Source organism: Octopus bimaculoides, chromosome 2 (assembly GCF_046866305.1).
Source record: "Octopus bimaculoides isolate indiv1 chromosome 2, ASM4686630v1, whole genome shotgun sequence".
Taxonomy (NCBI): Eukaryota; Metazoa; Mollusca; class Cephalopoda; order Octopoda; family Octopodidae; genus Octopus; species Octopus bimaculoides.
The window spans coordinates 61276113-61301899 of record NC_142929.1 but is presented as its reverse complement, the minus strand read 5'-3'; positions in this window follow the sequence as shown (position 1 = coordinate 61301899).

The following is a 25787-nucleotide window of genomic DNA, read 5'->3' as shown; positions in this document are numbered from 1 at the left end:
AAAAACTGTGTTAGTATGGTCATGTAATGCATATGGCTGAGTACTACTGCATAAAGAAATGCCAATGTCTGTGGGGGGAATCTGCAGTAAAAGTAAACCCAGGAAGATATGAGATAAAGTGGTGAGAAATGATCTTCAGATGTTGACCCCCCATAAAGGAAATTACAAGGGACCAAGACTTCAGGCAATTTGCTGTGTTTGAGACGACATGTCAAGCTAAATAAAATCATGGCCGTCCATATATACAAGCATGTCCTTTATAGTCATGCTCCCTACAACAATCTGTCCTTAGGCAAAACTTCCTACAACCCATCTTCCCAAGAGATCCCAATTCTAGCCACTCCAATTTCTCTCACCATCACATGTTACAGTCACCTCTTCCCCGTCTCTATATATCTCTCCTCACACTCTTATGGAACATCCCTCTCTATCTCTTCTGTACTCCTTTTACTTCTCCACTGTTCCCTGTGGGTACATCTTAATGCATCTGCAACACCATTTATTTCTCTCTCTCTACATCTGACTATCTCCCTATTTTTCTTTCTAACTCTATCTCTCCTTCACCTTTCTATTCTTACCGAGATAGCCAAGTATCTTCTCTATAGTAAGATTCCTATCATTATCCCTCTGTTACACTCTAACCTCTCACCTGTTACAAAGCCACTAGCCTTGAGTGCACTTGCTCTTCTAGCTGAAAAGTGTTCATCTCACAAGTTACTTGGTGACCCCACTGGTGTTGGTGCCACATAAAAAATCACCAGTGCTTGTACCACGTAAAAAGCACTCAGCAGACTCTAAAAGTGTTTGGCACTGGGAAGAAACTATGTCAAAACAGATAGTGGAGCTTGGTGCAGCTCTCTGTCTTGCCAGTTCCTGTCAAACCATTGGACCCTTGCCAGCAGGGAAGATAGATGATAAACTATGATGATGATGATAATGTACACACACACACACACACACACATGCACACACACACGCAGGTACATGCACACACACACATATACATATGCATACGCACGCATGTGCACACACACACACGCACACACACACACACGTATATATTATTTAAAACAGTTTGATTCGGCTCCATGCGACTTAAAGTTTTGTGGGCTTCTAACACACACACACACACACACACACACACACACACACACACATACACACACACACATTTATTATTTGATAAACATCATATATGTTTTTATGTGTTACTATTGGTTCCAAGTAATGAGAGCATGCCAAACAGTGTTTTTTAACACATCTGGTGTCTTAATACTATCATCAGATACTGCCCACACGGTATAACAAACTAGAACATCAGATGTGTTAAGAGGCACTGTCTGGCATGCTTTCAGCAATGTAACTAACAGTAGCACATAAATACATATATTGTGTTTATCAAATACTATTTATCCCGCACCAGATGGAGTACTTTTCTTGTTGATCTTGCCATCACAGAACACCTGGCATGGGTGGGACGATAAATATGTATATATATATATAAAGTCATATTATTACTGTTATATACAGTAATGGCTAGCAAGTTTAGACCTTTACTGGCACAATATATAGTAATTTAAGAAAAGAAGGGTATAAATACTAGGCTTAAAAATGTACTGCGGTCGATTCATTTGACTAAAAAATTCTCCAATGCAGTGCCCAAGCATGACCACAGTCAAATGACTGAAAAATGTAAAAAAATAAAATAAAGATAAAAGATATATATGACGTATCACAATGTTGCTTCTCTGAGTTTCACATTGCCACTATCTCAGATTTTAATAAATTTATAGAATCTTTTAGATGTATTAAGTATTTCTTATCCTTCTGGTTGTAAACAATAATGCATTGTTATGCATATATATGTATACATACATGCACACACACACGTTTGTGTGTGTGTGTGTTTGTGTTTTTGCAAACACACATATATGGAGGCATTCATTAAACTTACAAGACCATAGATTCTGCACCTGGCTTTGTTTTTGTTGTCTGAACACTATCTGCTGTGATTGTAGCAACCCATCTCTAAGAGACAATCTGAGAGCAAAGTTTGCATTTGAAGTCAGCATCTGCAAGTCTTGTCCTGGTGCTGTATTTGTGTTGATTTTACTTTTCTTCATCAGCAAACATCAGCTTCTCTTCACTTTTTTTTTTAAACCTTGCCTAGTTCTGGTCTCCAGCTGGAGCAATCACCAGCAGTATCACCTCACCTTTCATTGTTCATGTAGAGAAATGTCTTGCAGACATCTTTGACACAAAGGTGGACTGGTGGCAGTGGTGGGTGTCACCCTTATGTTCTCTTGCCAGTAGCAAGTATTTTAGGTTTCTGCCATCTGAAATTTAATGTTTGTTGTCTACTCAGTAGAAGCAACACCAGACACAAGTTAGAGTAAAATGACATGATGGTCTCATTTTTTGGCTACTTGGCGTATCCACTTTATGACCAGGTTCCACTTCAGGCTGTATAGGAAATATTTCATATATATATATATATATATATATATATACAAATAATACAAATAATATGTGAGTATATGCATATATACGTACATGTATGTACATACCTACATCTACATGTATATATAGATGCATATGTGGGTACAGGACGTCACAGAAAAAACGTGGACAAAATGAAAAAATGAGAACATAAACAAAGCACAGAAAACAAATTTTTTTTGGACAACGGTAGGAACACACAGGAAAACAGGCCACATAGAGAACATTTCCTTCATCAGCTGCCCCTATTCTAAGAGTGTGTCCTACCCTTATCTTCAAAATGCTTAGTTTAGAATAGAGGCAGCTGATGAAGGAATAATTCCATAAGTGGGTTGTTGTTTTCCTATGTTTTCATTCTGTTGTCTGTAAACAAAGTGCGTTTTGTTTTTATGTTCCCGTTCATTGTTCTAACGTCCTGTACCCGAATATGCATCTATATACACATGTAGATGTAGGTATGTACATATATGTACGTATACATGCTTATATATCATTTGTATTTATATATATATATATATATATATATATATATATATATATATATATACACATATACATATATATATCATCATCATCATCATCATCGTTTAACGTCCGCTTTCCATGCTAGCATGGGTTGGACGATTTGACTGAGGACTGGTGAAACCGGATGGCAACACCAGGCTCCAGTCTGATTTGGCAGAGTTTCTACAGCTGGATGCCCTTCCTAACGCCAACCACTCAGAGAGTGTAGTGGGTGCTTTTACGTGTCACCCGCACGAAAACGGCCACGCTCGAAATGGTGTCTTTTATGTGCCACCCGCACAAGCCAGTCCAGGGGCACTGGCAACGATCTCGCTCGAAAATCCTACAGGAGCCAGTCAGGCGGTACTGGCAACGGCCACGCTCAAAATGGTGCATCTCATGTGCCACCCGCACAAGAACCAGTCCAGGGGCACTGGCAACGATCTTACTTGGCTTGCCGGGTCTTCTCACGCACAGCCCATTTCCAAAGGTCTCGGTCTGTAGTCATCGCCTCGGTGAGGCCCAATGTACGAAGGTCTTGCCTCACCACCTCAGCCCAGGTCTTCCTGGGCCTACCTCTTCCACGGGTTCCCTCAACTGTTAGGGTGTGGCACTTTTTCACGCAGCTATCCTCCTCCATTCTCACCACATGTCCATACCAGCGCAATCGTCTCTCTTGCACGCCACAACTGATGCTTCTAATGTTCAGCTTTTCTCTCAAGATACTTACACTCTGACGGGTATTCACATTGACATTACACATCCAACGGAGCATACTGGCTTCATTCCTTGCGAGCTTACGTATGTCCTCAGCAGTTACAGCCCATGTTTCACTGCCATGTAGCATGGTTGTTCGTACGCATGCGTCATACAGTCTGCCTTTTACTCTGAGTGAGAGTCCCTTTGTCGCCAGCAGGGGTAAGAGCTCTCTAAACTTTGCCCAGGCTATTCTTATTCTAGCAGCTACACTTTCAGCGCACCCACCCCCACTACTAACTTGGTCGCCCAGATAGCGGAAGCTATCGACTACCTCTAGTTTTTCACCCTGGAATGAGATAGAAGTTGTTTCCTGTTTGTTTGCAGTCTTTATTGCACCTGAACATCTGCCACAAACAAAAACTAACTTGCTAGTTAACCTGCCTTTGATGTTGCTGCACCTCTTATGTGTCCAGCAACATATATATATATGTAGATGTAGGTATGTACATATATGTACGTATACATGCTTATATATCATTTGTATTTATATATATATATATATATATATATATATATATATATATATATATATATATATATATATATATTTATATATATATATATATATATATATACATATATATTATTCTTTTATATGTTTCAACCCTAAGGGTGTAGCCATGCTGGACCACACAGACATATATATATGTGTGTGTGTGTATGATATATATATATATATATATATATATATACATATATATATGGGGAGAGTGAGAGAGAGAGAGAGAGAGAGAGAGAGAAAGAGAAAGAGCAAAAAAGAGAGAGAGAAAGAAGGAGAGAGAGAAAGGGACATACATATACACACACATGCATCAAACTCTAATTTTCAATTATATGTCTAATTTAGATTTTAGCCCTTTATTGTTTTAATTAACAGAAATGTATGTTTTGTCTTGCACACTAATCCATGATTGTGTGAACAGAAATACATTGTATGAAGAGATGTTGTATATAGCTTTGATGTATATTGACATTGTGTTATCTTCTATTTACACGATATCATTCTTGCATGAACACAAATGCTCAAATGATCCTCAGTTCAGTTTAAGGCAAACTGCTGTGATAATTTGTTCTTTCAACAAATATTAAGGATTGACTAGTCCAGTGTTTAATTAGCTGAAACATTGCAAATGTTGGGAAATCATCATCATCATCATTATCATCCTCATCATCATTTAACGTCCGTCTCCCATGCTGCCATGGGTTGGACGATTTGACAGGAGCTGGCCAGGTAGAAGACTGCTTCAAGCTTCAGAGTCCGTTTTAGCTGGATGCCCTTCCTAACAACAACCACTCAGTAGAGCACAATAAGTCAACCTAATGATGAGCGACACATACTTCTGAGTTTTAAAGCTGACTATATAAATGAGTTGTGAATATTGAGTAATGACTAAAGGATTATGATCACAAATGCAAGTGGCCAAAATGGGGTTCTTACTCAGTAAGGTGTATAGCACAGAGATGAGGCTGTCTCTCCAGGACAGCCTGCTTCTTCATATTGAGAGGTCACAGGTCTGGCACTACCATCATATTTTTTTAATCCTTTTCTTTTAATTGTTTTAGTTCGTTGTCTGTGGCTATGCTGGAGCACCACCTTGAACGGTTTTAGTCGAACAAATCAACCCCAGAACTTTCTTTTTAAGCCTAGTACTTATTCTATTGGTCACTTTAGCTGAACTGTTAAGATATAGGGATGTAGACACACCAACACTGGTTGTCAAGCAGTATGGCGGGGTGGGGACCACAGGCACAAAGACACATAGATGTATACACACACACACACACACATGACGGGCTTCTTTCAGTTTCTGTCTTCCAAATCCTCACACAAAGCTTTGATTGGCCAAGGCTATAGTAGAAGACACTTGCCCAAGGTACTCTGCAGTAGGACTGAACCTGCAATCATATGGTTTGGGAAATGGATTCTTCATGCTAAGCAAAGAATGAAAGGCAAAGTCGACCATGTCAGAATTTGAACTCAGAACGTGAAGACAGATGAAATGCCACTAAGCATTTCATCCAGTGTTCTAATGATTCTGCCAGCTCACCATCTGAAATTACTTTGAAATATTGATGGAGAGTTTTAATTTAAATCACTTAAAAGTAAGAAATTTCTATGATAGAACCAGGGCTGACTAAGGTGGGTTGGTACCAAAAGCATGTGGCCTTAATTGAACTGTCAACATTATGTAGTATATTCAGCTTAGTTGTTGCTGACAACAAACTGAAAATATATTTTTTGACTCCACTCCCTCTAAATAAATGTTATCATGCCACTCCTCTACAGCAGTGCTCTGCAACCTTTTTTCACTTGTGGTACACTTATTTTCTTTTCAAAAATTCAGTGGTACACCTGAACTAAAAATATAAGTATAGGGAAAAAAATTATATTCCTGTTACACCGTGGCACATGTAGCATCGTCTCATGGCACACCACTGTACTCTACAGCAAGAAACCTGTTCTGCACTCTTTACTCTTTTACTCTTTTACTCTTTTACTTGTTTCAGTCATTTGACTGCGGCCATGCTGGAGCACCGCCTTTAGTCGAGCAAATCGACCCCGGGACTTATTCTTTATAAGCCTAGTACTTATTCTATCGGTCTCTTTTGCCGAACTGCTATGTGACGGGGACATAAACACACTAGCATCAGTTGTCAAGCAATGCTAGGGGGGACAAACACAGACACACAAACACACACACACATATATATATACATATATACGACGAGCTTCTTTCAGTTTCCGTCTACCAAATCCACTCACAAGGCTTTGGTCAGCTCGAGGCTATAGTAGAAGACACTTGCCCAAGGTGCCATGCAGTGGGACTGAACCCGGAACCGTGTGGTTGGTAAGCAAGCTACTTACCACACAGCCACTCCTGCGCCTGACCATTACTCCATTACTCTATTACTTTCTACTCATTTGTAGTCTCCAAGCATAAAGTTCCCCTACCCCATCAGCCTTCAGAGTTTATAGTTTTGTGAGCTGTATGATAACCTCACTAATGCTGGTGGCTTGAAAAAAAAGCATCCAGTACACATTGTAAAGTGGTTGGCATTAGGAATGGCATCTAGTCATAGAAACCATGCAGTGCTTGGGCCTTTTGAATCCTGTCAAACCATCAAACTCAAGTTAACATGGAACATGGACATTTAATATTAAAATCTATCTTTTATCTTTTACTTATTTCTGCCATTAGACTGTGGCTATGCTGGGGCACTGCCTTGAAGAAGTTTTAATCAAACGAATTGACCACAGTATTTATTTTTGTTTTTTAAGCCTGGTACTTGTCAATTGGTTTATTTTGCTGAACTGTTAAGTTATGGGGATGTATACACACCAGCACTGATTGTCAAGCTGTGAAGTGGGGGGGGGGACAAACACAAAGACACACACACGCACGCACACACACACACATACACACACACACACACACACACACACACACACACAAACACACAAACATATATATATATATATATATATATATGATATGTTTCTTTCAGTTTCCATTTACCAAATCCTCTTACAAGGCTTTGGTCAGCCTGTGGCTATAGTAGAAGACACTTGCCTAAAGTGCCATGCAGTGGGACTGAACCTGGAACCATGTGGTTGGGAAGCAAGCTTCTTACTACACAGTCACTCCTGCACCTAAATTCAATTAAATTCAGTGATATTTCTTATTGAGCTATATCTAATATTTTTTGTTTAAGGTTATTTACTTTTATATGATCTGCTCATATAAGATCTATTAATTATAATTTGTTAGCATTTTGAACATAGACAAACCTCAATCACTCTTGCACCTTTCTCTTTAAATCCGAAATTTTCAACCTTTTATTTCTTTATTTACCTACAGAGAAATAAAAGCATTTATTGTCCTGGGACATTTCAAAATTGCTTCCAGGTTGAATTTCTGAATAAAAAGCATTTGTTGATTTTTTTTTTCAATATAACACTGGATTTGAACCAGGAATCTTGTGGCTGTAAGTCTATCCTGTTTATTCATCTAGTGTCAGTGAGAGCCAGAGATCCATGACATATTCTTCCACTGCTATAAGATGCCGGCAAAGACATTAAAGTAGTTATTTTCAGCTTCTCAGTGGGGTGATGTTTTCATACTACAAATGTTTGCCTCACATATATATGTGTGTGGTTGTGTGTGTGTGAATGTATTTATGTATGTATATATATGTAAGTGGATATACATATATGTATGTCTGCATATATAATACCTACATACATACATATATATATATATATATATATATATATATATATATATATATATATATATATATATATATATATATATATATATATATATATATGTATGTATGTATGTATGTATGTATGTGTGTGTGTGTGTGTGTGTGTGTGTGTGTATGTATATATGTAAGTTGAAGCAAAACAAAAGCAAAAGATAAGATATAATTACTGATTGTCAGTTGATTACACTATTGCTTTTAAAATGCATCAACTTCATGCTGAGCTGCTAGAGTTAACCATAGCTGCTGCCCTAAAAGATCAAGCCAAAATGGTGCTATCAAGTCCTTAGTAGTCAGTTCCGACCAAATAGCATCTTGTCAAGCCAGAATTACATAAACAGACATTATTATTTCTGTTAATAGTAACTGCACTGTGTGCTTTATCTAAAATGCTAGAATCTTAAAATAAAGCACTCAACGAAATGCTTAAACTCTACCTTGCATTGATTCAAAGTCTCTGTTGACCTTTTCAGTCATACTGGCTCCATCGTTTATGCTTGTCCTGATATTGCAACTGATGTGTCTCTTCATTGAGGAAATAATTGTGCTTATTTCCTTTAGAGACCTGTTAAAAATCTCTCAGTTGATATTTACTTCTTTCTTAATATTCAACAACTATTTTGCGAAAAATAAGTAACATTAGAAAAGAAGAAAAAAAAAGAAAAATTAACCTAACTTTTGTCTCATAGAATTATCCATTCACTTTAATGGTATTTATATACAAATTATTAGGTGCAACTTGTTTCAGTAGCATATAATCTAAACTAGGAACAACTCCAGACAATGCTGCATATTATTAGTGACAAGTAAGAAATTAAAAACCAGTCTTGTGAGTGAACCTGTTACTAAAATAAGATGCTTTATATAGAATCTGTCTTTCTTTTCTTTCTTAGAGAAAAAAAGAAAGAGTAATAATAAGAAAGAGTGCAGATAAAAATATTTAAAAAATCATTTTAAATCATGTTATTTAAAAATAAAATAGTTAATTAAAAGCAAAACAATTAATTTTGAGAGATGCTTAGAAGCTCCAACAAAAGTTTTAAAAATGATTACATATATACTATGATAACATATGTAGATAGTTTAAAAGTTTATTCTGTTTTTAATCATTTATATTTCCAGTTCAATCCCACTGTGTAGCAGTCACTTTCAGCATATATCTTCCACTAAAGCATTGGGTTGACTAATAACTTTAGAGTAGAATGTGATTGATAGAAAATGTGCAGAAAATTGTTGTGTGTGTGTGTGTGCGTGTGTAGCTATCCTTCCACCAATCCCAAAACAAGTTGTGCCCATTTTTTTTTTTTTACTTATAAACTTCGCAATTCAATAAAAAGAGATTGATAATATATTGATACCTGGCTGAAACCAGGACCAGGATCATTATGTTCAACTAAAATCTTTGAAGGTAGTAATGTAGCATGGCCAGAGTCCAATTGCTGAAAATAGTAAAAGAATTTTTTAAAAATAGCAAAACATTTTAAGCACCTTATTTTTATTTCTCACAAAAAAACTCCATTTGAGGCCAGACTGTTTCACTGGTTGAATGGTCTGATTTAAATAAGCATCAAATTTAATATATTAGTTCATATATATTCATATACATATGCATATATATTTACACACATCCACATATATATACGTGCATGTGTGTGTGTGAGTGTGTGTGTGTGTGTGTGTGTGTGTGTGTGTGTGTGTGTGTGTGTGTGTGTGTGTGTGTGGTATAGGTATATGTATATATGTCTCTCAATTTCTCTCTTTCTCTCTCTGGTATGTGTGTGTGTGTGTGTGTATATATATATATATATATATATATATATATATATATATATATATATAACCACAGTAAGCACATAAATATGAAACAAGGTGGAAAAAATAGTACTCAAATACTGGAGGTAGAGTAATATGTTTTATTACTCTAACTCTAGTATTTGAGTACTATTTTATTTTGGGTTGTGATATTTTATAAGATTCAGGTAAAATCTTGTAGAATGCCATGCAAAGCTTGTCCACAGTTACTGACTACCTGATGTCATCATACAGTGGAAATGCTCCTGCTACTGGATATATAGGAATTCCATAGTATCCATAAAGTTTATATAATTAGATAAATTATAGAAAAGGGAATAATAACAATATTAAAGCTATGAGAATTGTTTTGACTCATTTTTACATCCGGGTACATCAGTGAAATGTTGGGTAATCTTTATCATGCATCCAAGATGCAATATGTGCCTTTTCAGGTGATTGTTGAAATAGGTCTTTCATTAGATCCTGTCATTTTCTATCTATCTATCTATCTATCTATCTATCTATCTATCTATCTGTCTGTCTGTCTGTCTGTCTGTCTGTCTGTCTATCTATCTATCTATTTATCTATCTATCAATATGCGTGTGTGTGTGTGTAAAAGAAAATAGATCTATTTTAGTAAGCATATCTCCTTTAGAAGCCAATTCTTTGGTAAACCTATTTTTTCTTATTTACATTTATATTTTTTCTTATTCTTTGACTCTTTTGTGTTTTTTCTTTGATATTTTTATTATTTTTTTTATTTTATTGTAGTTATCTACTGCTTCTTTCCCTGAATTTATATTGATCTATGGGTATTGCTTCCTTAAATCAAACCATATATGGTAACCTGCTGAATACATTTATTGTCTGTGTTGGGTCATCTTTTTTTTCTTTGATAGACATGATGTTTTGAACTGCCATGAATCATTCTGAAGATTAGTCTGTAAGTTAAATTTTTCAGCACACTATATATATGTGTGTACATATATATTTATATGTATATCTTATATATTTGTGAATGATAATGCACTAACAAGATTATGAAACAGCTGTAAACAAATGGAACAAATATCTGTTCTCTCACCTTACTTCTCTTATCTGTTTTATTCATATATGTAACTCTGTATGTATATGCTAACAACTCTATAGTACCATTTTGGGTTGATCATTTAGAACTGCAGCTATGGTTGATTCAGATCTGTATGAATGAATGTTAATAAAATTACCTGACTGGATCTCTGTGATAGTGTGTCAATATACATATTAGCACCCTTTGATCTATAATATAAACTCATCTGGTTTAAAGTCTTATATTCTAATTATTACAGGTATGGTGATGCAAACAGGAAAAATGGAACTCAAACTGTGAGCACGTATATTTTTATTAATGTTTAGGAGTAACAGAGTGACTCAAGAGCCTAGAGTTTTGTGCATTGGCACTTATCAAACTAGTTACAGATCACAGAGCTGTGGATTTATACAGCTGGTGAAAATTTATATTTTTCTGAATTATTCTAGAATGAATTTTAAAATATTTTAATTATTATAAATCTATTTGAGAACCCTTTACTATGTTATGTTCCAAATACCATATTAATAGAGGCAAAGTTAGCTATATCACTAAACACTTTCAGATTCTTGAATATTTTCAAACTTCATTGAAACATATGGGCAGTGTTTCATTAGAAGTATAATAACAAAAAGGGTTAGAATAAAGTTCAGAGATCTATTTGTCAGTGAGTATATAGAAATAACATACTTCAAGATTTTCAAATCAATGCTTAAAAGAGGGGGGAAAAAAATGACGATGTTAGGAGATTATAAAGTTCCTACAAATGTCAGTATCAACAGACGCTTAATCATAGAGTTGCACCTGTGACAGACTCCAGTTACTGGATAAGTTTCATTGAATTGAGTTGTAAACCTCAATGAATTGGGCTGGAATATATTAATATTAATAAAAAGAATACAATTCAAATATTTCCTCGCATCAGATGATGTTGAAAGTAATATCTAATATTGTGACTTTATATTTAATCTTATACTTCAATTAATTTATAGGGAAAATTTGAGATTGGAGATTTCCCATTTCAAAAAAGAAAAAAGAAAAAAAAAACCCAGAACAAAGATGAAAACAAAAACTAAAGCACATTATACTGAAAACTTTTCTGTGTTTTCATTTATATATATCTGTGTTGTGTGTGTGTGTGTGTGTGTGTGCATGAGAGAGGGAGAGACACAAACAGAGTGAGTGAAAGAGCATGCAAAGGTATATATGTACATCTGTCTATCTATCTATCTACCTATCTATCTATCTTTCTTTCTTTTCTCTTACTCACTCCTTTCCTTCTCTCAATCTTTATATCTATTTATATATATACAGGCACACACATACACACACACACATAGGTGCAGGCATGGCTGTGTGGTAAGAATCTTACTTCTCAATCTCATGGTCTAGATTCAGTCTCACTATATGACACCTTGGGCAAGTGTCTCCTGCTACAACGTTGAGCCGACCAAAGCCTTGTGAGGCAATTTGGTAGATGAAAACAGAAAGAAACCTGTTGTATATATATTGGGCTGGAGCATAATTATTGTGGCTTTTTTTCAACAAATTTTATTCAACAAAAACGATGACAATATTTAACAAAAACATCTTTAAATGCCGATCTGACTGTCTGCCAAGCAAATGGGAAGCAGTAATTGAAGTAGATGGTGAATATGCTCTGGAATAATCATTTAAAGATGCTTTTGTTACATGTTATTGTTTTTGTTGAATAAAGTTTATTGAAAAAAGTCGCAATAATTATGTACCAAACCAATATGTGTGTGTGTGCGTGTGTGTGTCTTTGTGTATGTTTTTTGTCCCCACCTTAACTGCTTGACAACCAGTGTTGGTGTGTTTGTATCATAACAATGCAGCAGTTCAGCAAAAGTGACCAATATAATGAATATTAATCTTAAAATAAATAAGGACTGGGGTCATTTCATTTAACTAAAATTCTTGAAGGTGGTACCCCAGCATGGCTGTAGTCTAATGAATGAAACAAGAAAAAGACACACACACACACACACACACACACACACACACACACAAATATAGCTGAATCACCACCAGAACTAGAGAAGAAATTTCAGACATGGAATCAAGGTCTAGAATCAAAGGGCTTAAGAGTTAATCTAGCAAAAAACAAAATCTTAGTATGTAGGAAGGCAGATAACTCACAAATCTGTTCAGGTAGATGGCCGTGTTTGATCTGTAGAAAAGGCGTAAGTAGAAACTCTATAAGATGTACCTGGTGCAAGCTATGGACACATAAGAAGTGCAGCAATATCAGAGGAAGGTTAACAAAGAAAATAGTTTTTGTGTGTAGTAGGCATACAACCACAATTAACACTAAAAATGTACAGAAAATAGACTCCAAATACCAGGGGGGCAACTAGAACTAGTCAATAGCTTCCATTGCCAAGGTGACCAAGTCAGTAGCAGGGGGAGGGGAATGCACTGAGAGTGTAGCTGCTAGAATAAGAATAGGCAGGGCAAAGTTCAGAGAGCTATTACTCCTGCGGGTAACAAAGGGCCTCTCTCTCAGAATGAAAGGCAGATTGAATGACACCTCCGTGCAAACAGCTACATGGCTGTGAAACATGGGCTATGACCACTGAGGACATGCATAGGCTTGTAAGACATGGAACTAGTGTGCTTTGCTAGATATGCAATGTCAGTGAGCATGTATGACAGAGTGTAAACGTCTTGAGAGAAAAGCTGGGCATGAGGGATCAGATGTGATGTGCAAGAGAGACGACTGCACTGATATGGTTATATGATGCATATGGATGAGGACAGCTGTGTAAAGAAGTGCCACACTCCAATGGTAGGGGGAACTTTTGGAAGAGGTAGATTCAGGAAGACATGAGATAAGATAGTAAAGTATGATCTTCGAATATTGGGCCTCATGGAGGTAATGACAAGTGACTGAGACCTTTGGCGATATGCTGTGCTTGAGAAGACCCATCAAGCCAAGTGAGATCGTAGTTGTGAATGGGAAGCAGAACCATTGGATCTTCAGAAGAGGAGCAGTTGGTAAAAAAGTCAAAGTTTCTACCTTCAGTTCAGTTTTCTTGCCTCTCCTTACCTATGGTCATGTATGTTGAATAATAACCAAAAGAATATGATCGTGAATACAAGCAGCCAAAATGGTGTTCCTCTAAAGGATCACAGGAGAAATGTTACTCCACAGAGTAAGTAGGTCTGAGATCACGCAGTTTCTCCAGTTTGAGTCACTACTTCTCCATAATTAGAGGTCTCAGATTCAGTGCTACAAACGTGGTTAGAATGTCACAGGAGAGGATCTCAAGACAGATTCTTCAAGCTGAGCCAACCATCCAGAGATCTACAGTGAGATCGTGATGGTTGAATAATATCCATAGTCTTAGTTGGTCACACTTTGGAATCTGGTAGGAAAGTGTAATGACAGTTGTTTCTGATAGGACCCTATGGAAGAAGTGCCTAAGGATTCTACTCCCACAATCATCTCAGGAATAATGGATGGATGCATGGATGTTGGATGGGGAGTATGATCCATTGCTCGAGTTGTCATTGGGGTGGAAGTGTTTTTGAAGTATTTTGAAAACTAAACTGGCTTTTGATGTGGAGATGTGTATGTTGGATGTGGGATTGAACCGGATAATTTTCTTTTTCTTATTTTTGTGCTTTGTGTCTGTTGTTGGTATGGTATTATATAATCTCCTTTCCCCCTGCAACCTGTTATCATAAAGAGCCTTGTTATAAGGAGATGCATTTTTCATTGAATAATTTTTCATTTTGAATATAAAGAAAATCTTAGTGATATGTTTTTGACTTGGTTTTTAATTATACTTTTGGAATGGCTGGTTGGTTGGATTCTCTCTCTCTCTCACCCTCTCTCTTTTGTGTGTGTATATATATATGTATATGTATATATATATATATATATATATATATATATATATATATATATATATATATATATATATATATATATATATATATATATATATATATATATCATCATCATCATCATCATCATCGTTTAACGTCCGCCTTCCATGCTAGCATGGGTAGGACGATTTGACTGAGGACTGGTGAAACCGGATGGCAACACCAGGCTCCAATCTAATTTGGCAGAGTTTCTACAGCTGGATGCCCTTCCTAACGCCAACCACTCAGAGAGTGTACTGGGTGCTTTTACCTGTCACCCGCACGAAAACGGTCACACTCAAAATGGTGTCTTTTATGTGCCACCCGCACAAGAGCCAGTCCAGGGGCACTGGCAACGATCTCGCTCGAAAACCCTACAAGGCCAGTCAGGCGGTATATATATATATATATATATATATATATATATATATATATATGTCTGTACGTATTGTCGTCGTTGTTTAACGTCCGCTTTCCATGCTAGCATGGGTTGGACGATTTGACTGAGGACTGGTGAAACCAGATGGCTACACCAGGCTCCAATCTGATTTGGCAGTGTTTCTACAGCTGGATGCCCTTCCTAAAAGCCAACCATTCAGAGAGTGTAGTGGGTGCTTTTACGTGTCACCTGCACGAAGGCCAGTCAGGCGGTACTGGCAAAGGCCACGCTCATCTCACACATATATATATATATATATATATATATATATATATATATATATATATATATACTCTTTTACTCTTTTACTTGTTTGAGTCATTTGACTGTGGCCATGCTGGAACACCACCTTTAGTCGAGCTAATCGACCCCAGGACTTATTCTTTGTAAGCCTAGTACTTATTCTGTCGGTCTCTTTTGCCACAACAAAATGGCTTCATCTGCTCCATGTGATCATAAATATATATATATTTATATACTGAGTTTAGGGTGAAAGTTAACTGCTTTAAGATGTGTGGCTACTGTAATGGAAGACCTTAGCTTTTTGAAGAAGGGTAATTCTTGCTTAAACTTGTTTATTTATTAATTTTTTTTTTTTTTTGTGGGTTGAACCTTTTTAGTCAATGTAAGCTTTTGTTGCTGTAGAGACTATTTGAAAAAAAGGGAATTTTATGTGTAGTGCTAATAATATATACTGGCTGGTGATGTCACTTAACACTGCAGAGTTCTTTGATCCCATACTAGTATCAAATGGTTCTATAGTGTGTATTGTGAAATAGAAGGAATTTTCTGGCCTCTAGTATAATTTTCATTTCAGTGTCTTTGGGTTTTGTTATAGTTTTGGTAAAGTTCAAAAGTGGCCATAAGTATTGGTTTTGAGATGTTGAACAGAAAGAAATGGAACTTATTTTCGTTTGGGATTATATTAAATCAATTGATTACTATATAGCTGTTACTCCAGGTGGGTAATATTGAGTGTGTTTTTATTTTTGGCATTAATTTATCAACGATTCTCTTGCTAATGATGCTTAAGTCTGATAGATGGGTTGTTATTGAAACACATAAACTCACACACACGTGAACACTTACATATGTCATCATCATTGTTATTGTTGTTGTCAGTCTCCTCCTACTCTTCATAATCATCATTTTGGCATCCACTTTTCCATGATCATATGGAGCAGATGAAGCCTTTTTGTTGTGGCAGATTATTCTACAGCTAGATGTTCTTTATGTTGCCAGTCTGCATCTGTTTCCAACTAAAGTAATGTTTTCTCTTGTTGTGCAGAGAGACATAGAGCTACCTCTGGGATTTGCTGTTTGAAGGTAGGAGAAAAATGGCTTTACTGGTCTGAAGTGACCAGAAGTGTTTTCACTTTTGGCATTTTATTGCTGTTGTTGTTTAGCTCCAGGTCAGCTTTGATTGAGCAGACCAATGATTAAACCTATTCATGTTATGACTATACCATGCTTCATTCAGTAACAGTGTGCCTCTATCCAACTACATTAACCAAAATGTCATTTTTCTTAAGATGGTTGGGAATGATTTGAAAGAAACTTGACTGCTACTTCTTGCAGGCTTACCTTAGAGTGGAGTAGGAAAGTTTTGGTAGTTTTACTAAGTGCATATATTGAGGATTGGATGAAAACTGACCAGTAAATGCAGAAATACCCTTCACAGACTCATCATGGGCAAGAAGATTTTCTTATATTGTTTTAATAATTGCAGACATGTTTTCAACCAACTAAATTCAGTACTTCTTACATAGACCATCTTGGATTACATTATTCAATATGCCCTTGGTTTTTTAGGTTGGTAAAGCATGATTGAGGTTAGATTTTGCAGTTATTTCTAGCAAGTTGAACAATGATGCAGTTTTAATTTCTTTAATTTGACAATAAAAAGTTGTTGTTTAACCCCAGGTCGGCCTTGATGAAGTAGACCTACATTCAAAGACATTCCAGTATTTTTGCTAGGCACCGCAAATCTAAGACTGCATTATCCAACATATTCTTCTTTAAGACAGTAGAGTGTATTTGAATAAGATCTAATTCCTCTTTCTAGCAAGTTGCTATTTCTTTCATTGAATTTACTATTTCTAATGTATAAGTTTCCATTTGGCTTATGCTCCAGCTTTGCCCTTATTATTTCTTTTATGAACAGTAATGGCTCTGTTATTGTTATTTACAGTTACTCATTTATCTTCCTTGCTCAGTGAGCTCTGGCTGGTGATAATACAAAGTATTTGTTACATAATTTTCAGCCTTTGCCTGTATTTATTTTTCAACAAACTTTTAATCTCTTTTTTTTAAATGAAACTTAATTTTTTGCAAATGGCATCTCTTCTGATGTTGATATATTTAGCTTTCAGTTGTAGACATGACAATTCTTTTATGTAATCTAGTGTTAGCGAAATATTATTCTCAAACCATCTTTAGCTAATGACAACAAAGTACTGTAATTTTGCTGAATTAGTCAATGTCAATATAGGCTTTTGTTTTATCATATTGTTAATTGAAATATATTTTAAAATTTACAGTTTAAATCACATTCTAGTATAAAGCTTAAATGTAAGTGATATTAGATATAAGCGCTGAGCAGAGTAACCTATGCTGCAGGTGCTAAGTGACTGATGAATTACTTTGTAAAGGATAAAGACCCCCTTTGGTCATGAATGACCATGGGATTGCACCTAGAAAGTTACCCTCTGCAGCACAAGTCCAGGCAAGTTTGTTTATGAAAGACCAACAGTCACCCATGCATACCATCCTCCCCTCTTCCATCCTGCCGATGTTATCCAAGGGAAAGGCAAAGGCCAATACAGCTTGGTACCAGTGACATTGCAACTCATTTCTGCAGCTGAGTGAAATTACTTTTTAGATACAAAATAATACAGTTAAAGTGGTATAAATAATTTATAGCACCTAATTTTAGAAGAAGAAATAGTTGGTGCTCTCATAACATACTTACCTGGCAAGTAACAGGTATGTTGTTTGTGATGTTTGAATTGGGGTTTTTTTCAATTGTTGCTCATAATGTTTAAAGCATTTTTTTTTTTAATGATTCTGACAAATTTAAGACAGAAAATTTTGTTAACATTTCGATATTCTAGTTAATTTTCAAATATTTCACAATGTTATGCTATTGCTTTGCATTTGATTTCATATCAACTGATTCCTGGTGTTTTACAGATGGCTATGAAATTACAAAATTGTGATATTCCTGACTGATCTAACAGAATCTTTTTTGCTTTTCAATACTCTTTTATGAAAGGGAATTAACTTGCTGTTTTTTTAATGAATTCCTAGAAGCTAGTGGTGTCCAGTAGATTTAACTATCAAATTAAAAACCTGAAATCTAAATCTATTGATTGGATTAGATGCTGTTATGTCATTTCTCTCTCAGGTAAAAGTGTGGTTCGCTTGGTTGGTCATGCTGCTAATATTTTACCAAAATGCTTCTGTTTTAAAGAATTCATCTTTTTAATATATTACATTTTGCATAATAAGCATGTCATTTATGCAAGAAATAAAAAAAATCCACTGGGAAGCTATTTCCAATAAATTACCTTCTCAGTTTAAATTCTCTTAAACTGAATTTTTTAAATGATCTCATGGGACTGCTACACTCATTATCCAAAACTAAAATTACCTGGCACTTATCTTCAATCCAATTACTCTTGTTTGATGCACTTTGAGCATAAAATAGTTGGCATTAATACAAAAACCTAAATAGTTAATTGGTAGACTGATAGACTGAACATGTTATTAACTAGGTTTTAATGCTGAGTTGATTGGTTCAGTTCCAATATATTTTGGGAGTGGATGAACAACAACAACATTCAAATGTATTACCAACCTATAATTGATCTTCCACCAATTAATTGCAGAAATTCATGAATGTTATTACTGTGACACAAACACTGAAAACCTTGTTATACCACTTCTAAGATCAACTAAATACCTTATCATCATTAAGAGACATAAATGTCAAACAGGGCTAAAACTGATCCTTAAAGATTGAATGCTTAGATTGATCTAGTTGTGTTGTCAAGCAGTAACATATATCTCAAGCTGAATATAAATTAACATATATTAACATGTATCACATATTGCTAGAATATACTACTTGCACATATAATATTATATTTTCTGAGAAAACTCTTCTGTTTTTAAATTTGAGGGATTTGTTTTTGTTTTTTTTTACATTGATCGATTACTTTATTAACTTTTAAATTCCAATATATGAATATTTTCTAAGCATAAGCTACCCCATCTATAGCCTACATTATAGCCTATTGCATAGTTTATAATTACAATTGTGTATTTATTGATCATTATGGATGAATAGTATACCTATATTTGTTGATAAATAAGTGTCAGAAATAGATTCTATATACTAATATAATTGGATTTTTTTTTTTTTTTTTGTTAGATTGATTTCTAGTTTGAATCATTGATATAGAAGAAGATTAATAAAGTATTGGATTGGGGACTTTCTAGCAAAGCTAACTCCTATTATAGTAATGATATGCATGTGATTAACATTTATGAGACTTTCATTGCTGAAACTTGCAACCAGTTAACAACCTTAACCTACATGAAGAACATATTTGCTTTCATCCCATTGATATTTTACAAGATCAAAGCAAAATAACAGGTGATAATAAATAAGATTGCCCATAAATTTTAGAAGTTCATATTAACAATACTGGATAATATAATGGCTATCAATTAATTTATGGTTATGCAAATCTGCCTAAAAGATTTTGATTCAGTGTCTGAAATAGATTCGTTGACTCTATGATGAAGTTAGGATTTATAATTGAAGTTTATTCTGTTCAAAAATAAACAACTCTTGAGTTTTTACCTGTAAAGGAAAAAAAATATAGCGTCTCCTCAGTTTGTACCCAGACAATCAGATATTAGATATCAACATGAAATTTAATGGGGTTTTTTTCCATCCAGCACCCAAACAATTTGACATTAGATTTTCTTATAAAAATTAAAGTTTGTCCTAGTAGGGTTGAGAATGTTCTTGAAATTCAGGAGGATCACGTTCAAGATATTTTGGCCAGTATTTTCAACTTAAGCATACCATTATTTATCAGTTCTACTCCAACTTAATCAATTATTAACATTTCTGTGAATTAATAAATTAATAAACTAGCATTTTTTATGACATTCAACACACACACACACACATATATATCATCAGTAAATCCTAAATCCTAAAGAGAAGCACACTCTAAGGTATAGAGTAGTGGAGTATTTAGAGAATGTTCATATATATATATATATATATATATATATATATATATATATATATATATATATATTCATACTCTTTCATTGGTCACTATATTATTGATTGTGCAACTTCTCAAATTAACATATATTCCACCTTCTCCCTTTGCTTCTTTCTTTTCTTTTTTATTTTAATTTAAAAAACTTTTCATTGCTATTTTAACTGTGCTATTTTATTTCCATATGGCCATTTTTCTGGTGTTTGGCTTTAGCAGTAGAAGCTATTCTACTAACATCCAACGTTGCAAAATGTTCCATCTTTGTTCAATGTTTGCAATGAGAAATAACTCATAAATCAAATAATGAATTAACTATTATGTCTTTTTAATATAAATTATATAAGGCAATAAGAGCACAATTTGAAACTGCAAAGAACAAAGTTCCAATACAACAGATGTACGGTTCAAGTCCTATCAACAAGCCCGTTGCCTTTTTTCTGTTTGTAATATTACTTACACTAAAAGTTTTAGTGGTTAATTAATGAAAATTGCTAATTTTTATCTTTTTCTTTTTTCTTTTCCTCTTTTTACCTGTTAAGGTAGGTAAGGAATAATTTTTGTCTTATTGGCAAAAATCCTTGCTTTTATATTGATGTGATATCATGAAATGAATCAACTTATCATCACTATCATCAACATCATCATCATCATCATCATCGTTTTCATTTCTACTTTTCCATGCTAGCATGGGTTGGATAGAGTTTGTTGAGGCAGATTTTCTATGGCCAGATATCCTTCCTGTTGCCAACCCTCACCTGTTTCCAAGCAAGGTGTTATTTTAACATGGTCTTGCATGGCTTCCTAGAATACTGGAAATGAACGACCATGTTTGTATGACAGCCACACTTATTTTAAACTATTAAGCAATCAAGGAAAGGAAGCAAACATTCATGTGCATGCGCACGTGCACACACACACACACACACACACACACACACCCACACACACACACCCACACACATTCTTGCACATATACATGTAAGACAATCTTCTTTAAGTTTCTCTCAACTAAATCCACTCACAAGACTTTGGTCAGCCTTGGGATGTAAGAGGAAGATACTTGCTCAAGGTGCCCTGTAGTGGATCTGAACTTAAAAACTATATGGTTGCAAAGCAAACTTTTTATGCACTTCTGCCTATTGCTGCTAATTATGTTACTAACATTAAAAATTGGGTGGGTCATGATTCAAATGCAAGTTTTAAGCTGTAATTAAAATATTTCAAGTCTGGAGTTCACTTGTATATGGCAACCACATTACTCTCTCCTGGCATTCAGGAATCGTAGCATGCTGCAGTTCTTGGTAAGGAAATTTTCTTAATACAAAATTAACCAACGATGGAGCCTATATGTGGTTACTCTGCTTATTAGAAATATTCTACCATCTTAATTAAAAACTTTAAAGAAATGAATAAAGCACCTTCTCGAGTCATATAGACTCATAAGGCTGGTTTGCTGGGAGCAATGTGAAATGTGCTTTGCTCATGAACACATTGGATTGCTGAGTCCAGGAATCAACACCACATTCTTACGATTAAGAGTCCAACACATTAACCACTAAGCCATGCACCTCCACAATTAAAAACTTTACTATTTAAAAAAAGAGAAAATCCACATTTGGTGGTGTAGTGTGAGATATTCTATACATACAAATAAGTTAGGATATTCTCAGGTGGAGTACCTTGAACCATAGGTCTGTCTGCTCATTTAGAACTAGTCCGGTACAGGTGTGACTGCTTCATAAACATTGACTTTGTTTTCAATCGCACGGTCTTCTTCCAATATCATCTAGTTAACCAATACATAGTAAGCAGAATTTGGTAGACTGAAACTCTGTATAATTCATTGATACTAAAATGTACATAATGAAATATTCACAGGTCTTTGAAAGCCCACCAGCCAAACATAATGTCAACAAGGAATGTAAATATAGTCACTGTTTTGCACAAGTGGTGATATGCCATGAAATATCAACATTCATACATCTTTGCACATACAACCGCACCCACATTACCCACATACAAACTTATATGTATACAATATATACATATAGGTGCAGGCGTGGCTGTGTGATAAGAAGCCACATAGTTCTAGGTCAAGTTCTACTACATGCTACTTGGGCAAATGTCTTTTACTATAGCCTCTGGCTGACCAAAGCTTTGTGAGCAGATTTGGTAGAGGGAAACTGAAAGAAGCCAGTTGTATATATGTGTGTGTGTGTGTGTGTGTTTGTCCCTGACCCCATCGCTTGACAACTGATGCTGGTGTGTTTATGTCCCTGTAATTTAGTGATTTGGCAAAAGTAACCGATAGAATAAGTACTAGACTTACAAAGAATAAGTCTTGGCACTGATTTGTCCAACAAAAACCCTTTAATGCAGTGCTCCAGCATGGCCACAATCAAATGACTGAAACAAATAAAAGAATAAAAGACTAGAAGAATCTGTCAACCATGCTTGCTTATAAGGCATTGGTTGGCCTGGGGCTATAGCAGAAGACATTTATCCAAGGTGACAGTGGATGACACTTTAGGTAAGTATTTTTGCTATGCTATCCCTATATTTATTTACATATATACATACACAATAGGCTTCTAACAGTTTCTGTCTACTGTTTTCACTCACAAGGTATTGGTTTGTCTGGAAGTACAACAGAAGACATTTATCCAAGGTACCGCTGCATGACCTGTATGTTAAACATGTGGTTTATAAATGAATTTCTTAATATACGTTTATTAATTTCAATATGTATTATTCTTTATATGCGTACTCATCATTGACAGACATTTACTAGAGATGTAAATGATAGTGAGAAAACTGATTAAAAAATTGGTAGATAATTCATCTTCACTTAATCAACAGGCTATCATTTCTTTAATGAAATTGCAATTATTACATTTTATGCAATATTGTATAGCTTCTTATTTCTTTTATTACTGTTATTAGATAAAGTAGATGAACTTATCAATGGTAATCAATACTAATAGTTAATTGTCTCTGCTGTCAATATGCTGGACTACTCTCTGCATAGATATCAGTTGAACCTTTATTATGGACATTATGTTGTTATTATTTAGTCCTTATACACGGCCAGTTGGCAGTACTGTTAGATAGTTGGACAGAATTACTCTTTTACTTGTTTCAGTCATTTGACTGTGGCCATGCTGGAGCACAGCCTTTAGTCGAGTAAATCGACCCCAGGACTTATTCTTTGTAAGCCTAGTACTTATTCTATTGGTCTCTTTTGCCGAACCGCTAAGTTACGGGGATGTAAACACACCAGCATCGGTTGTCAAGCGATGTTGGAGGAACAAACACAGACACACAAACATATACACACACACATACATACATATATATATATACATATATACGACGGGCTTCTTTCAGTTTCCGTCTACCATATCCACTCACAAGGCTTTGGTCGGCCCAAGGCTATAGTAGAAGACACTTGCCCAAGGTATCACGCAGCGGGACTGAACCTGGAACCATGTGGTTCGCAAGCAAGCCACTCACCACACAGCCACTCCTACGCCTATGGGTATTTATTTTAAAAAGGCAGTGAGCTGGCAGATTCTTTAGCACACTGGGTGAAGTGCTTAGTGGCATTTTATCCATCTTTACATTCAGAGTTCAAATTCCACCAAGGTCAACTTTGCCTTTCATCCTTTCAAGGTCGATAATTTAAATATCAGTGAAACACTGGGGGTCGATGTAATTGACTAGTTCCCCCACCCCCCCAAATTTTCAGGCCTTGTACCTATAGTAGAAAGGATTGTTTAGTACTTATCAAGCTGGCTTATGGCTTATGGTTGAAGACATTCCAGGTGAGTGATCTGAGGAGAATTTGATTGATATTTCTAGTATGTTGAACAACTATATAGAAGTGTCAAAGGCAAACTGTGACCCATAGAACTTTCTGAATGGCGTGCCTCACAAAATATTGATTTCAAATTTTGACATAAGGCCAGCAGTTATGGAGGATGGGTTACATCGACCCCAGTACTCAGCTGGTACTTATTCTATCGACCCTAAAAGGATGAAAGGCAATTTGAACTCAGAATGTAAAGGCAGATGAAATGTCACTAGGTAATCTGCCTGGCATGCTAACAATTCTGCCAGCTCACCGCCTTATGCCTAACAAAATATTACTTTGAATTTTTTTGTAGTGTGACTTGCCTGATGTTGAACCATTTCTCATGCAGCCCACTTCTTAAAAATGGTTGCCAATACCAGATGTAGAAGTTTCTTTGTTAGCTTATGGTGACATTCTTGTTGTTGCTAATCTATGGACATTCTAGCCATAGCAATTCCATCTTCTCTTTTCAGACATTGTATATCTAGATATTATCTAATGTGTTCTTTTAAAATGATGTGAGGGAGACTGGTTACTATTTCTAACAGGAAGATCCCCTCATTAGCAAAATCCTTGTACTGCTGTTACTGTTGTTATTATTTCAGTTGTTGTTCAGTTCATGGTCAGCCTTGACTGAACAAACTTATGATGAAAGGCATTCCAGCCATGACCATCCCATCTTTTTTCTGGTCTAGCATATCTGGTACTATATTATCAGTGCCCTGTCTGTTTTAAAGATATAAAGGTGTAATTTAAAGAGAATTTTCATGCATTAGGTTTCTCCTAAGCTGTGTGTAGTTTTAATCTGTTGAATCCTTATCTTTTTAAATCCAAATCAAAAGTAGGAATCAAATTTTCTGTTTTCTTAGCAAAAAAAAAAAAAAACGAAACAAAACTGAGATCAGTGGTATTTTTCACCAAAGTTTGGTAACAGGTCACAGCTTATTAATATTTTACTTTCAGATATTTTCATATAAAAAAAAGAAAAAAAAAAGAAAAAGCTACTGATTTTTCTGTTTTTGCTCCTCAAACACCTGATCATTATTTAATCAATACCCACAGAAAGAAAGCTGAAGTAAGAAGTAACAAAACTGTCTGGCATTGTTCGATTAGACGAGGTAAAATCTGCAAATATGCATGTGTATACACACAAAGTATTCATTCATACATGCACATTTGCCTACTTATTATCATATTTAATGTTTTATAAATGATGAGTTAGAAAATTAAGTTTGAAGAATTAGTAATGAAGTTATATATTTTTTTTAAATAAAAGAATAACTTATATGAAATAATTTTACTATGTTAGGGAATTTCACATCAGTCTCTTTGTTTGTTTCCTCAAGTATTATATAATTTAACTAAAGTAAAGACACTTAGTTAGTCACCTGTCCCAGGTG